Consider the following 17,313-nt stretch of genomic DNA (forward strand, 5'->3'; position numbering starts at 1 on the left):
GAAGCATTTGAAGTAAATTTTCATAATTTGAAGACAAATTTCAATATTTTAGTCTTGAAAATAGTCTTAGATACAGGACATTGACAGTAGATTCATGAAAATTGTCTTGAAAACTACCTTTTCGTGATTTTTACTTTGCTTTTCTTTTTCTTTGAATTCTGGCCTACTTTGTGTGCTTCAAAACTGCTTTCAGCTTGGAAAATCGAGGTTCAAGACTATCTTCACTAAGTTATTGACATAGCAAAATTAAAAAATAAATTTTACATTCTCCATAGACTTAAAATGGCATTCCAAGTTTTGTCACTATTAAATCAACTTCTAGACACCTCAGTTCTAAAAACTCGAGTATTTCTTAAAAATCTAGACTGTTTTTAGTGCTTTAAGGCTGTTTTCAGTGCCTCAAATCGAGTTTCAAGACTATCTTTACAAAGTTTTTGACTTATCAGGCCTAAAAGCCAGTTTGTACACTGTCCATAGTCTTGAAAATGTTATTTCAAGCTTCTTCACTATTACATTGACTTCTACACTCATAGATGCAATAAATTATAGCATCAAAATCGAGTTTAAGGCTATTTCCAAAAGTCAAGTTTCTTCAGTAATAAAAGTAAAAAATGTTGGTCCCAAAATAAGATATTAGTCTTGAGAACTAATTTTTAGAAATGAAATTCGAGTTGTACATCAATTAAAGTCCTGAAAATAGACTTTTGGACTCTCTTTAGTCCTAGTAAAGTCAGTTCTAGCCTTAAAAGTCAACTTTTAGATTATTTTTAGAAGTAAAAAATGAGTTTCATGCACAATACAATCTTTGTCTTCATCTTCGGACTGTTTACCGTTATCGGACCTTATTTTTTGATTGGCTATAGAATGGTGAGTTATTGACACTTAAAACTGGACCACCCTCTATGTTAAATATCATTTAACATTTATGGTAGTTAATAATTAGTCCTAATTAGATTGAAATTCAATCAAAATACAGTTAGTTATTAATGAGAAAAATTGTAAGGCACTAACCTTTTTTTTTTAGATTAATCAGCCAAAAATACAACATTTTAGTATCTTGTGATTTCTTCATATCTAGCTTGATTTAAAACTAAAAAATAAAATCTGATACTGAATTAATAAGGATGGTCAAAATATGATTTTAAAGGTTACAAATGGATATATCGAATCACCCTGTCAAAACAAACGAAACATGGACTGTCAAAGTGGAATCTATCGAATTGAGACTTCAAGTCAGTACAAACTGTCTTTATTTGACAGCTCAGTTGATATTTTCACACAGTTTACAGAGTTGCCAAAAAAATACGAATGCCATTTCCATGATGTAAATGGTGATTGTAGAATGGCCAAAAATAGATTTTTAAGACTTAAAAGTTGATATGTTGGAATCATCCTGGAACTGTCAAAATAACCTAAAAATATAGTTTAGTACATTAGTACATATTATGACAATTTATTTAAAAAAACGTTTTAAACTGCCACTTTTAACATTTTTCTGACAGACTCAGACTACATTTTGCTCAAAGAAAAATTCCTACATTTTCGGTTCCTACAAAAACGGTTTAATGACCACTTTTATACATTACAGTTAAACGTCAAACTGAAAATCTACCAAAAAATATTTAATTGTATAAAGAGTGGGCATTGAACCAATGAGCTGTTATGATAAGTTGTCCACTGTTCGTAGTTTATGATTGGTCAAGAAAAAGCAGCAAACTGAAAGTTGCTTTTCTTGCCCAATCACAAACTGCCCACAAATTTTCCAGATTTTTAAATTATTTAGGTTAGGTTAGGTTAGGTTACCTTCTTATATCATTTTTGTTTTTTGCTCTTTTAACTTATCCTTTTCGTTTGTTTGATTATTTTATCTGACATTTTAATTTTACCACAAAATTAATCTTAGATTTGGTACAAAAGGGACTAAAGTTTTTAATTCAATGAATATAATAAAACAATAAATTTCTTACTTTGGACGCTTTGCTTTTTGAATTGTTCATTCTACTGATTTACGATTATTGTTATGAAACCTCGATCCAGAGATATCACATTCAGTTAAAATCATATAATACATAAGGTACTTTCAATACATAATACTACTTATTTTATAGATATGTGATATCTTAGTGATTTATACTATTTTGAAACCGGCAAGATTTATTTATAAATTGTAGTAAAAACCTTAATAAATCAACTAATAAAATGCGGAAATAGAGATTTTAATGTGTTTTGGACAGTTGCCTTTAAAAGCCCATAAAATTTAATATCAACTAATAGAAATAATAAAGTTTTTGGGAAAAAATTGCAATAAAGTTCTTATGATTTATTGACTAAAAATGTACAATTTTAATCACATAATGTAACAGAAGATAAAATTATTTATATAAAAACACGCATAAAAGTAGTTTTGTGTTATTTGTGCTTTTTTATTTATTTATTTTTTCATTCATTTTGTTTTAGTTGGCTGGAAACGTATTATATTTAGGCAACAGTGCGAGTTCAATGTCAAACGTCACTGCCAGTTAGTCTGTCAACTGTCATTTAGGTTAGAAGTTGGGTTATGTAAACTTTTTTTTTTTGGAATAATAAGTTAATTTTTGTCTACTAATTTTTCTTATTCAATAAAAAAAAATGATATAATTTTGTAAGTAAAACGTAATTTAGTCATAATTGTGTCAAATTATTTTTGGGAGGTAAAAAACCCTAAAATAACCCTCAGCATACAGGACATATGACTAATAAAAGTCTGAAAGAAACACCCTTGCACCCTCGAAAAAAAAAAATAGCCACGTCATAAATCAAACCTACCCCGATTAAAGACAAAAGAATGTCACCGCGACATTTACGATCCGGCAACGGCGCGGCGTCGCCGACGTGCAGAAAAAGCCTTCCGCGATTGCGGGGGTGGATTCGGTAATCGGCAAGACAGAGACGGAACTATTATTGACGTAACAGCGGAAGAGAGCGAGTGCGCACGAACTCACGAGGCAAGTTATATTGCGAGGATCTGATCGAGAGTCGGGGTTAGTCTTTGGCTGAACGGTGAACGGTTCGGAATAGTCGGAACAGTGTTTCGGTTCGTGAGTCCGCAACTACAACATGACGCTCTTAGTGTTTTTTTTTTTTATTTTTTTTTTGTTCGAATTTTGTGATTTTTTTTCGTTGGATTTTTGTTGATGTCTTCCCAAATAATTGCAGGTAAAACAAAAAAATATTTTTAAAAAAATTATTAAATTACCAAACAGTTTGTACAGTACAACAATGAGTCTCTTTCATTTTTTTTGGTTGCTTAATAGTCAAGACGGAAATGAAGTCAGCGTACTAGAAAAAGCTGTGAACTCTTTCATGTTTGGCCACGCACATATGGCCTGCAAGAACAAAGGACCTTGTTCAGTTGGACTGATCGAGGGGAAGTGAAAAAAGCGGGCAACCGTAAAACAACGTTTCATTGTTTTTTCCTGTTTTAAATGTCTTTTTTTTTCGGGGGATTTAATCAAGTTATAAAGGGACAGATTCGGCGCAAAACTGACGCTCAAGCAACAAGCTGCGTCCTTGAAAAGTCCTCTAAGCATTTTCCGATTTTCCTGTAGGACACTTCCTTTACGTTGCGTATCTCCATTAGTTTCAACATAATTTTCATTTTCACTTCTAAAGACGGAATTAATCTAACTTTTGCTGCGGTGTATCCAGCATAAAACAAGAAACAATTCACAAACAACTTGTATTTGTCAAACAATGAAGTATCACTTGGAAACAGACGCGGCGCAACAAGTTTCACCATTCACGACCGCTAAACTTGTTAAGCAGACTTTAATAGTTCCCCTCGAAATATTCCCTATTATTTGACAAACACAGTCGACGAACAAATTAATCCTCTATAGTTCCGTAAATTTACCCGGAGTTATCACGGTGCCGTGAGTTTTCAAACCTTTAAGCTGCGTTTACCACTGTCTGCAAATATTGACTTTATTAGAAGCGTTCCTGATAATCAAATATTCTATAGGAACCTATATTTGGATAACTTATTCATTGCGTATAGCCAGTTTAGCAAGCATGCGTGAATAGGATTTAGGTCAACTTTGAACACACAGGTCATTGATTTTGACAAATATTTCAAGGATTTTAATGAGCGGTGGCTGTCAACTTGAAGATATTCATCACTCACTTTTGCTCAAATAGCTAAATAATCAAAGAGAGCATGTTCTTTAGTAATTTTGACTGTTTTAACTTACTTAAGACTGAATGATTTAATCAGTATTACACAAGGGTGTAATTTGTTACACGTAAAAGTTAAGATTATATTCAAAAAAGAAAGTGTAAAGTAAATAGTAAATCAAATTAACAGGCAAAACTTTGGTTTAGTCCTTTCTGACGCAAAGTATAACGAAAAAAGGTAATCATCCACAAAAACTTGATTTTTACACTTTATGCAGCTAAGAAATTAAATTGAGTAAATTATATGGGGATAATTAACTTATTTAGGATTCTGTAACCTAAAACAGCTAAATGTAAAATTCAACATAATATATTAAACTAATTAAATTGGCTTGATCAGCCACAATTACCACAATGCTGGTCAATCGATTAAAGTAATAAGAGTTAACTAGTTCAGAAAAGGTAAATTAAGGGTTTCAATATAACGAAATCTATCCAAACTATCAATTCTAAACGTAAATTTGATTAAGTGGAATTTGGCTTATGCAGAAGGTGGATGTTCCATGGTCACAGACTACAGAAAGGGTCCTGACTGACAAAAAGCAGCAAAAAAACATCCAGACTTGAGAATGTGTCAAAATTATGTATATGAATTAACTGGAAGTACAAGAATAATATAAATTTATCTTCCAAATGATTGTTTTTTCAAGAAAATGTTAACTGACCTTTCTAACTTGGTTTGCGAAGGGTCTGATGTGCTATGCAACTCAAAGAGAAACTTTGCCTCGTTCTGGCCAAAGTTTTGTGCTCAACCGAAAATTCAGTCCCGGTTTGAAAACAAATTGCAATTTTGAGGTTGCAAAATTATCAGTCCTTAGAAACAGAAAAAAGTTACAAAATCAGAATCAAACCCGATAGACAGAACTGTCACGTGACCAACTCTTAATGGACACGCGGCAACGCACGTGACTTTACACTCTCAGCGTGCAATTTGTAAAGAACTGATTTCGGTTCTTCTGTTACTGGTTAGTGATAGAAAAAGAAAAATTATGTATGTGAAAATAGTGAAAAAAAAGAATTAAAACGTGATATGGCACGTAATACAAAAATTTTAAAAACTAACGTGTTAAGGAGTTTCCATTTTGTTTTTGACTTCCATACATTTTGAGTAAGACCATTTTTTCCAATTTATTTCTAATAAAAAGCCGAAGAGTAGATCGCCGAGGTATTTTGGTTTGCCACTATTACAAAGCATTTCGAGGTATTACAATATTTTTATTTCTTGAGACATTGTCCGTATATTTCAAAATGTTTTGAGATATTTTCATTGGAATTTTGAGTGAAATAAAGCCTAAATAAAGGAAATTTTGCGATTTAGCAAAAGACAAGACAAGAAAATTGAACAGAACAGTATAGGCACATGTAATTATTATGGTAAAATCTTTGTAAGATGATATTGAGTTGAAACAAAATTCATTACAAATTATTATAATAATTTACCAATTTTTCAACACTTAAATTACATTTTTAAGGTCACGTGACTTTTTTTGACAGGTGTAGTCTGACGTCCAAAATTGCATATTCAAAGTCACGTGATGTGTGTCTCTTACAATTTCAGCTTTTACAACTGTCTAAAACAGTCTAAATTTAATTTACCAAGTTTTTACAGTTTAAACCACATTTTAACGGTCACGTGATTCATTTTGACAGATGTCAACTGGCCTTTACAGTGGTGCAAGCTCAGAACTGGCTTATCAACGTCACGTGACGTGTACTTTGCAATTTAAGCTTTTAGAACTGTCTCAATTTTATTTATCAATTTTCCAAAGTTGAAACTGCGTTTTGAAGGTCACGTGACTGTTTTTGACAATGTCAACTAGTCTTTACAGTGTTGCAAGATGAAAAATTGAATTATCAAAGTCACGTGACTTAGTTCTTACAATTTTACCACTATCTAAATTTAAAATACTTATATATTTAATTTTTCAACTGTTTCTTTTAAATGATAGGTGTCTTTATTTGACACGTGCTAACTTGGTTACTATGACAGTTAGAAGATTCGTTAAAACGTCAAAATATAACCCGTAATTTCAGACAACCCTACAAAAAATGTTTTTTTATGTTAGAAATTGGAAAAACAGTCACCTGACCTTATAAAATCAATTTTAAGCTTTCGGCACGAGGTCAAATCAAGTGTCAAAAATTTGGAAAAAACTTTACGTTGTCACCTAACCTAATCTAAAAACTGTCACGTGATTTAAAAAAAAAATCAATTTTAAGCTTTTGGGTCTTCAATATTTGGAAAAACAATCAGGTAACCTGAGGATGTCAGTTTTATTGAATCATTAGTCCTTATGACATTTTGACAAGGTGTCACTGACTTGTACTAATATGGCGTTTTCTCCACGTCAGCAAATCATATTGAGCCACTACTTTGAGAGTCACTTCGGTGACATATTCAAAGGATTATAATAAAAGGAGTTCAAGTCAGTGGCAGTCAGTGGTAGTAGTTTTGTATACGAAAAATCAAGTTAAATTGCGATGACGTGGCACAAACGTAATTGTTGAAAACGTCAGCAAAGAATTCAGTTCATTTATAAGAGTGAGAGTAACTTGTGATTGTGTGTTTTAAATTAATTTTCACACTTAATGTTGTTCTTTAAAAGGAAACCTCTTCACTTCAAAGTCATGAGTAATGAATAAAATCCAAATAAATGAAAATACAGTTGCATACACCCACAAAGTTGAATACTTATAAAAGAATAATAATTGTTACCCGTTTTGTTTTGCTGTTGTTTTTCCAATTCTTTTAGCCTTCTCGCTTTTTTCGCACCCACACCAATACAAATAAATTGATGTTTACCAGTTATACAGCAAAAAAGAGTCGATATTCAAGTTATTCCTCGTTTCTTTACTTCCCCCCTTTCACATTACCAAATAAATCCCAAATCACTTGTCTAACACGGAGGCTCTTAGAAAATAATTGACAGGTGTCGGGAAAATGGGAGAAAGTCCCCCGATTTTTCCACCGATTCATCGATTCGTATCAGTTTTTTGCGAAACCTAGATTTACGTACGGATATCCATCGTATTGACAGTTTCTGTCCGCGTTAATGACGGACCATTGTTAGTTTTGCCGTCATTCGTGTAAACTAATAGACACGCGGATTGACATAGCCGTTGTTTACACACAATAAGCGACATGGCATAACGGTTCTAGTAATCGGAAGGAAATGGGTGCGAAAACAAATTTGTGTTGTAATTTCGTTAAATAAACGTCCGGACAATTTTTGTACGGATTTTAAGTTAAACACAAAATCAAATAAAAAAAATTCCGATACCGATAAATTCCGAAAAATGATTTATGGCAGAGTGACAACAAGAATATATTTCGTATAAAACACATCTTGAACTACGAACTTCTCTTCAGTTTTTACCAGATTTCAAGTAACGTAAGTTGACATTAGTGTAATGATCGCATCCTATTTTATAATGAAACTGTTTCCTTTTTGTAAAAAAAAATAACACGCGATCAAAGTAAATTATGTTGATTTTTGGCTGTGACAGGACTATTTTCAGACTGATTGTATTCTGCTTTATTGTATGAGAAGTAAAACACACTGTATATGGTGTTTCTAAAATGAATTCACTTAAAGAGAATTGAACTTTAAACTTGATAATATTACACTGCAGTGGCGCACTAGAAAAAATTTTGAACTGCTCAAATAAGGAAATTAATGTTCGTAAAGTTTTTAAATTTGAGACGTTGCACTAATCTACTTTGTTTTTTCTTACAGTAAAAGTCTGGTAGGAGAACTCTAGATTGTAATTAAATGGAAAAACTTTTACACTGTTTCTTCATCAATCATCGCAGACGTAAAATATAGCAACAACCAAAATAAAATGGGATGACGTAAAAAGGTAATAAAAAAGTAAAAAAAAAATATTTTGAGTATGACAAATTAAATATAAGTCGACTTGAATTCATTCTGTCACTTTAGACCTTTTAAATCATCTTTATCTCTGTCAATCACATTTGACTGTTTCCTAGAGAGTCATTATGTTGCAAACCATTTGAAATGTGGTTAACAGTGGCTATTACACATGTGATCGGCGATTACACCACAAATAGTGACAGGGACTATTCTGATGTCGTTCAATAAGTATCGGTGTACTTTTAAAGCGTATCAATGTATTTAAAAACGACAGAATACTCGTATACGACAATAGCGGCAGTAATTTATGGTGTACATTTAACAGAGATAAGCTAATCTTAATGGTTGACGGCTTATAATGGTTTTTGTGTTATGTAAAACAGCTGAGCAATTTATTATTCAAAGATGTGTCGCTTTGTTCGACTGATGCGGAGCAAAAAAAAATACTCTGACGACAGAATATAAACTGTTTACGCTGGGTTTTGGTTTTCTGAACAGGCTGTTTCCTTCTAATTGTTTGGTATTTCCTCAACTAAGTGAGATCGTTTTATTATACGATACTGATTTCTGAGAAAATGCATTTTAAGGAAAATCTATTGATGTTTTTCCATTTATTATAAAAAGTTCCTGTTTTGACATCTATTAACTACTGCAATGCAGTGGTTGGGTAAATCCCAGCACTCTGTGTAGTTTGTTTTCTTGGCCTATCACAAACTACATTATATTTAATAAAATACTGAACTTATACGAAGGCGTAGAAAGGCCACAGACGTTATTTTTCTTAAATTTCGACTTCAAACTCGGAATTTACATTGTCATATTGCAAAAGCTCTTCAAACCAATTTAGACAAAATTTTTCAGTTTGGCAACATTGCAAACATTCTTCGAAGCAAATTAGTAAGATTTGTTAACTTTGGCAACATTGCTAACATACTTCAAAGAAATTAGTCGGACTTGTCAGTTTGGTTACATTACAAACACTCTTCGAACCAAAATTGTAGAATTTGTTAGTTTGAAAACATTGCAAGGATACTTTTGAACCAAATTACCGAAATTTGTCAGTTAGGCAACATTTCAAACAGTCTTCGATCTAAATTAGGAGAGTTTGTTAATTTGGCAACATTGCAAGCAAACACACTTCAAAGAAATTAGTTGAACTTGTCAGTTTGGACAGATTGGAAACACTCTTCAAACCAAAATTGTAGAATTTGTCAGTTTGATAACATTGCATATACTCTTCAAACCAAATTAGTAAAATTAGTCAGTTTGGCAACATTGCAAACACTCTTTGATCTTAATTAGTAGATCTAAAATAGTAGAATTTGTCAGTTTGACCACATTGCAACTAAATTCCGAGTTTGAAGTCGGAATTTAGTTAATTTCTGAGTTTGAAGTAAAAATAACGTCTGTGGCCCTTCTACGCCTTCGTAAACTTATTATTATGACAACTGTAAAATGTTACTGTTTTATTAGTAAAACGTTCAGTTAGAGACAGATTAGGCTTGTTTCAATTGTATATTCAAGACTAGGAAAAAAAACTTCAGACAGAATGGGGCCACTACTAAAAGCAAAATCGTTATGAATATCTGGAAGTTTGCCGAATGATCAAAGAACTCTTTGCCAAAAGTGATAGAGTAACAAAGTTTAACATACTGCAATATCGACAAAGGGCTATTGAAGCTCGGAAAGCACCAAACTGATGTTGCTTATTATTAAGATAAAACTCGTTGTGGTAAAAAACATCATTATTTCCCTAGGGATGGTATAAGAAGCAAACCAACTCAATTACGACGTTTCAATCTCCGAAGCCGTATCGAAAGTTGGCCCTTAGAACTTGACCCTTCTTTACAGTTCTAAGCCACTTCAGTCGAAAAGCTAGGACTGAATTTAATTTTTTCCAGATTTTTCTCTTACTGCGTATGAATAAATCAGCGGAATCCGGGCTTCGAATATTCCTCGGAGGGCCTCTTTTCAGTCTCCGACACTTTGTGATTTAGTTCGTGTTGCTTTTTATCCGGGAAATGTGTTTCATTTTTACGAGGAAAGGCGTAGGCCTTTATAATCCACAAGGGGGTTTTCTTTGCCAGATTTATGTTATCCTTGACCGCAAATCTTTCTAGTGACTTTTTGATCAAAACTTTTGTCTTGTTTAATAAAATCGTTAGTTATACTACCAACAAGTGTAGAAAATGCTGCTTTATCGCATGTTGACTGAAATTGCACAAATGAGCGTTTAAGTTTCAAAGTTTCAACTTTTGTGTTGTGCTTATGCTATGCCTACTTGTGTCTAACCAATCAAAAAGAGTTATTTGTATGGTAAAGAAAAATCCTTTTTTGTTGACTATATTCAAATGTCATTCAACATAAATTATTGATTAATTTACTTCACAGATTTCAGATCCTTTGTTGACTTGTGATTTTTGATTTGTGGAGGTCTTCTAATTTAATCTTCTACCACTCTACTCCACTCCAACCATTGTATTGAGAATAACTCTAACCGGAAGAATTTCTACACAAGAATATGCTTTATACCAAAAAAATCTATAAATTAACGTTTTAAAACGCTATGCTTATGCTGTTATAGTGTTGTGTTGTGTCAATCTACAGGGTGGTCCAGTTTTAAATGTCAATAATTCACCAATCCATAGCCAATTAAAAAATAAGTTTACATTCATTATGTCATTTTCCTGAAAAGTGCTTCCTAAGGAAAATACAGTCCTTCAAATTTCTGTTTAAAAAATCGTTTTTTTTATCATAACTGTCAGACCGTTGGAGCAATATTGATCAAATTTGGAACAAGCACTTTATTACACGTTATTACGGTCAAAGACCCAAAACTAACCCAACCCAACTTAAAAATTGTCTTGGAAACGGAAAATTCACTTAAGAAGTTTAAAAAATATTATTTTAGCCAGTTTTCATAGTTTCCAAACAAACTAAAAGACTTTAGTTTTGAAAATTGAATTAGAAAAGATAAAAATTTCGGAAGCTTAAAAATTGTGTTTGTAACCAGTTTTCATGCAAATCGAGAGACTTTAATACTAAAAATTGACTTGTAGACATAAAAACTACTTTTTCAAAAATTTGTTACTACAAATTCATACATTTAAACCTTAAAAATTGACTTGAACCCCAAAATGTGACTGAACTAATGAAAAGTGACATCAGAAGCTTAAAATTTGCATTTGAAGTAAGTTTTCATAATTTGAAGACAAATTTCAATATTTTAGACTTGAAAATAGTCTTAGAGGCAGGACATTGACATTAGATTCATGAAAATTGTCTTGAAAACTAACTTTTTGTGCTTTTTACTTTGCTTTTCATTTTCTTCGAATTCTGGACTATTTTGCCATTATGCTTTCAGCTTGGAAAATCGAGTTTCAAGACTATCTTCACCAAGTTATTGACATAGCAAACTTAAAAAACAATTTTTACATTCTTCATAGACTTAAAATGGTATTTGAAGCTTTGTCACTATTAAATCGACTTCTAGACACCTCAGTGCTAAAAATTCAGGTATTTCTTAATAAACTAGACTGTTTTTAGTGTTTTAAGGCTATTTTCAGTGCCTCAAATCGAGTTTCAAGACTATCTTTACAAAGTTTTTGACTTATCAGGCCTAAAAGCCAGTTTGTCCACTGACCATAGTCTTGAAAATGTTATTTCAAGCTTCTTCACTATTAAATTGACTTCTACACTCATAGGTGCAATAAATTGTAGCACCTCTAAGAAATTCAGACTGTATTTAGTGCTTTTTAAGACTGAAAAATCGAGTTTAAGACTATTTCCAAAAGTCAAGTTTCTTCAGTAGGTAATAAAAGTAAACAATTTTGGTACCAAATGCTACAATAATAGTCTTGGGAACTAATTTTTAGAAATAAAATAGTCCGAAAATTTAATTTACTTCTAGACTTGTTGTCCAGTTCAGAAAATTGAGTTGTACACCAATTAAAGTCTTGAAAATATACTTTTGGACTCTCTTTAGTCCTAGTAAAGTCAGTTCTAGCATTAAAAGTCAACTTTTATATTATTTTTAGTAGTAAAAAATGAGTTTCATGCACAATACAATCTTTGTCTTGATTTCCGGACTTTTTTAGTTCTTGAATGCCAGTTTCACACTCAACCAGGATGGCAGTCTGAGAAAGCGAATCATAAGACCATTCCTAGTAGTAAAAAAGTTTTTAGACTATTCAGTACAAATTTGGACTTTCACAAGTCTTGGATGTTCAGTTTTAAACTATAAAACGATTTTTTAAATTGAAATTTGGAGGACTGTATCTTCCTTAGGAAACGTTTTTCAGAAAAATGACATAATGCAAGTCAACTTATTTTTTGATTAGCTATCAAATGGCGAATTATTGACACTTAAAACTGGACCACCCTGTATAAATCAAGCTTTAGAATACAATTCCTCCTCATTTAATGATTCAACCAATATCACTTCTTCCAGGAAAGATCAAAACACTAAAACTTGACACAACTACAGTAATAGAAGGAGAGTGAGTAAAGACAGTAAGCATAGTTTTTATTTTGTTTTAAAACCGGTCATATACAACACGGTTTTGGGATATTTGCTAGATGGTACTAGAAAATACTTTATTCCTTAATCTGTTGTTTGTGAAGGTTCAAAACACTGCAAACTGCAGAGTACTGTTTTAATGGACTTTCTTCTAAATCTATGCTAGCGGACAGCTAAGGACAGCTTTTTCGCAACTAGAACGGAAAAGCTTAGCTTTCAATACTAAAACACGCAGGAGAGTAACAGGTCTAGAATTTTATTAAACATATCGGTAGTAATTAAGAGGTTAAGTGCGGTGTCAGAGGTTATCGGCTAGTTAACCACACAGTTCATTGGAACTAATTCTTATTGTGACTGTACAATGGTTAATAAATAATAAATTGATAGCGATCTAGCATACGCACTTATTACATAATGCTAAAAATAGGAATCATGACCAAGTATGTGTGTAACGCTCTAGCGACACCAAACAATAATAATAATAATAATAATAATTATGACGGGAATGTTATATTTACTACGCTAGGTACCAGTCAGCGGACGAATAAAGCGTGTTTCGTAATTAATTTTTACGACGGCATAAAGTAGGTTCAAATATTAGCTAAACAGAGGATATTGTTGGCTATGTAGCGTGTATTTTTAAGAGAGATTACCGCTTGCAGCAAATTTAATTGGTGTGACTGTGAAGGAAATGCCAACTCGTAATTTACCAAATATTTTCCTGAAAGCAAGTCGTAAACATTCCATATTCCCATATGTTTGCCACAGTTTTCGTTGTGGATGAGGATTCGCTCTCGAAATATACATTCGAGACTGCCCTTTTCAGCTCGGTGCCGTATGTTTCCAACTTATTCAGTATCGGTACTGCTCGTGCTGGGATTCCCGTCAAACCAGTTTGCCCGCACTCAAATTTCTTTTATTTTTGCTTATCATTATGGATGCCTGCACCGCACTAATACACTCACATGCCTATAAATCGAATATCTGCATAGATATCGAACCAGCGGAGCTGTGATAATATTGAAGAGAAACATATTTAAAATTGATTTCGAAATCGTAAGAGATTGTTGCAAGACTAGGGTTGTTGAACAACTCTCTGAACAGAAGAAATAAAAACCTTACCAAAACCTAAACATACTATACTTAATTTTATGGAATTTTTCATATTTTGCGATCATTCCACCTTGATTGCTTGAAAAGTCGAACGAGTTTTAGTTACTGAAAATGGAATTTACAAAATTTCACGGATTTCATTTTAACGGATTTACGCAAATGCTGCACATGTGAACCTATCATTATTTTTTCTATGACTCCTATGGAAAATAACATTTTCCTCCCTAATTTAAGAGATGAAAGTATCACTTTCACCACCTAGGGAGTGAAAGTGCCACCAGGAGGGACTGAAAGTATTTTCCCCCCATGGGAGGAAAAGTGCCACCAGTAAAAGCGAGGGGTGGCCGCCGATAATTTTTTGTACACCAAAATGCCTTTTTGCTTACAAAATACCTTGAAATGCCTTTAAAGTCGCTCACAATGCTTCATTATTGCTCAAAATTTCTCATAGTAATAATGCCTTAAAACTGCCTAAAATGCCTCATATTACCTTGTAATACCTCGAAATGCCTTTAAATTATTTAAACTGCCTCAGAATGCCTTCAAATGTTTACACCTACACATTTGTGGCATTCTTAAATTTAGTTATAAGGCCCCTGGTATTGAGACATTGATAAACCTTGCTGAAATACACCCTTGAAATTTTTTTTTGGTCACGTGGCAGTTTTTAAGTCTGATTAATTAGGTAGCATGTCTGCTTTTACAATTTGTACATGACATTTTGACCCTTGTCAAAATTTCATAAAAAAATGACTTCCTCAGGTTACCTGATTGTTTTTCCAAATTTTGAAGACCCAAAAGCTTAAAATTCATTTTTTTTAAATCACGTGACAGTTTTTAGGTTAGGTTAGGTGACAACGTAAACGTTTTTCCAAATTTTTGACACTTGATTCAACCTTGTGCCGAAAGCTTAAAATTGATTTTCTAAGGTCAGGTGACGGTTTTTTCAAATTCTTACAAACAAAAATATTATTTGTATGGTTGTCTGAAATTACGGGTGATATTTTGACGTTTAAACGAATCTTCTAACTGTCATAGTAACCAAGTTAGCACGTGTCAAACAAAAGCGCTTATCATTTAAAAGAAACAGTTGAAAAATTAAATATATAGTATTTTAAATTTAGACGGTGGTAAAATTGTAAGAACTACGTCACGTGACTTTAATAATTCAATTTATGAGCTTGCAACACTGCAAAGATTAGTTGACATTGTCAAAAACAGTCACGTGACCTCCAAAACGCAGTTTAACTTTGGAAAATTGATAAATAAAATTTGGACAGTTGTAAAAACTTAAATTGCAAAATACACCTCACGTGACTTGGATAATTCAATTTTTGAGCTTGCAACACTGCAAAGACCAGTTGACATTGTCAAAAACAGTCACGTGACCTCCAAAACGCAGTTTAACTTTGGAAAATTGATAAATAAAATTTGGACAGTTGTAAAAACTTAAATTGCAAAGTACACGTCACGTGACGTTGATAATGCAATTCTGGCTTGCACCACTGTAAAGGCTAGTTGATATCTGTCAAAATTAATCACGTGACCGTTAAAATGTGGTTTAAACTTTAAAAACTTGGTAAATTAAATTTAGACTATTTTAGACAGTTGTAAAAGCTGAAATTGGAAGAGACACATCACGTGACTTTGATTATGCAATTTTAGAGCTTGCAGCACTGTAAAGTCCAGTTGACTCCTGTCAAAAACAGTCACGTGACCTTAAAAATGTAGTTCAAATGTTGAAAAATTGGTAAATTATTATAATAATTTGTAATGAATATTGTTTCAACTTAATATCATGTAACAAAGATTTTACCATAATAATTACATGTGCGGTCAATTTTGGTATATTGATACACTATATTGTCTACTGCTTCAGTGTTTGGTCTACTACAATGTATTTCTTAAAATATCGCAAAATTTCCTTTATTTCGCTCAAAATCCCAATGAAAATATCGCAAAACATTTTGAAATATACAGTCAATGCCAAAATTCTATGAAATGCCTTATAAATACCTTAAAAATACCTCAAAATGACTCGTAATACTGGCAAAGTGCCTCATAATACCTGGAGTGTGAACACCAAAATACTTCGGCGATCTAAAAGTCACACTTTCTAAAGACAGTTTGCCTTTCTTGACAAATTGACAAACATATTTTTAATAACAAAACAACACCTTTTTCAGCCAGGTATTTAAGTTGTATGCTGCTTTTTTTCATAAAACATAGCATTGGTCTTAAAAAAAATTAGATGCGCAATTCTGGAGTAAACTGCTTTTTGCACCTTTGAGTTTTGTAACCCTCCGCTTCGCGTCGGTTCTCAAATTGTTCGCGAGAGCAAAAGTTGCACTTTCCTCCCTAGTTGCACAAATAACTATTTAAATTTTCAGTGGAAAGCAAACACGTGACATTTGATCTCCCATACAAACAAACTGGTCAAAAGTTAGTACGCATTGACATAAGTAAAAAATGTTGCCAAGTGCTTTAAAATTCCTGACGAGTGAAATGACTAAACTAACAATCATATTGTGAGGTTTCTTCTATGATTGATACGAAATTCCCGGATGAAACTTCTGTGCACCAACTGAATTTAAGCATTATAGTGGCGATAATATCCGAGCTGCCGAAACGACCTGGCAAGTGGCAAACGGGTCATGAATCATAAACCTTCAATAAGTATTAAATCCCGAAATAGCTTCACGATCCAGTCTCGTGGTGCCAATGTTCTCTGATGTCGTAAAACTGAATTTTCCATCCAAGTGCACCATTAGTTTTGAGGGAACGTAAATTCGTTACCACGTTTAGGCCACTGATTTGTATTAATAATGACCCATGGTGTTAAAATACGGGCTCCGTGACTTTATATTCGCCCTGGTTTAGTAGAGTAACTACGTTACCCTCTAAAGTCACGTTTCCCTCTCTAATGATAAATATCGAACGTGTTTCTCGTACACCAAATGACGTTTAATTTCCATTTATGTTCAATTAAACATTTTCAGCTTCCGGCCAGATCAGGGAATTTTATTGCGGGAAATTAACAGATTTTTTTTACAATAATTTTCCAGTTTTATTCGACGTTAATATTTATTGCCAAATGATGCAAAGCAAATCAAATAACCCATTTTTTCTCATTGAATACAGGTTTGCGCTATGCCTCGCCGATTCGTTGTTATTAATGCGCGCCTGGTATATTTATTGTACAAAATATTATTTCCGATGAATTATTGAGACGGATCGGGGCTTTGCCAAAAAACGCGTCACAGTTCGATATTTGAACGAATTGAAATTTACGAGGTGTTTCGAAAATCGCGGCTTGCGGAGTAATTTTAATTAAATTCCGTTAGTTAGATGTTAAAAATAACCGTTCAGGAACCGAACCGAACATGCGAACTCGATAGAAACTAAATTGGGAAAAGTTTAATAGGGTCATTTTCAGTCCAATATAATCAATCAAGTGACAACATTATTAAGCAATAGTTATACAACATATTATTGATTTTTTATTTAATAATAAGTATTGAATAGTATATTATGTTACTAGCTGTTTTCAGCACAATAATCGCATTCTACGTCCGTGTAGCATATACTATTTTT

General features: G+C 32.7%; 1 long non-coding RNA gene across 1 annotated transcript in view; it reads left to right on the top strand.

Moving 5' to 3' along the window:
* Nucleotides 1-3,045: 3,045 nt before the first annotated feature.
* Nucleotides 3,046-17,313, top strand: part of LOC145726289 (uncharacterized) — a 39,941-nt gene continuing 25,673 nt past the window's right edge. Inside the window, exon 1 of the long non-coding RNA XR_014177557.1 lies at nucleotides 3,046-3,195. This is a non-coding gene — a long non-coding RNA (uncharacterized LOC145726289). The remainder of the gene's footprint in view (nucleotides 3,196-17,313) is intronic.

The sequence above is a fragment of the Ips typographus genome, linkage group LG3 (assembly GCF_016097725.1).
Source record: "Ips typographus isolate SLU linkage group LG3, UJ_Ityp_2.0, whole genome shotgun sequence".
Classification (NCBI taxonomy): Eukaryota; Metazoa; Arthropoda; class Insecta; order Coleoptera; family Curculionidae; genus Ips; species Ips typographus.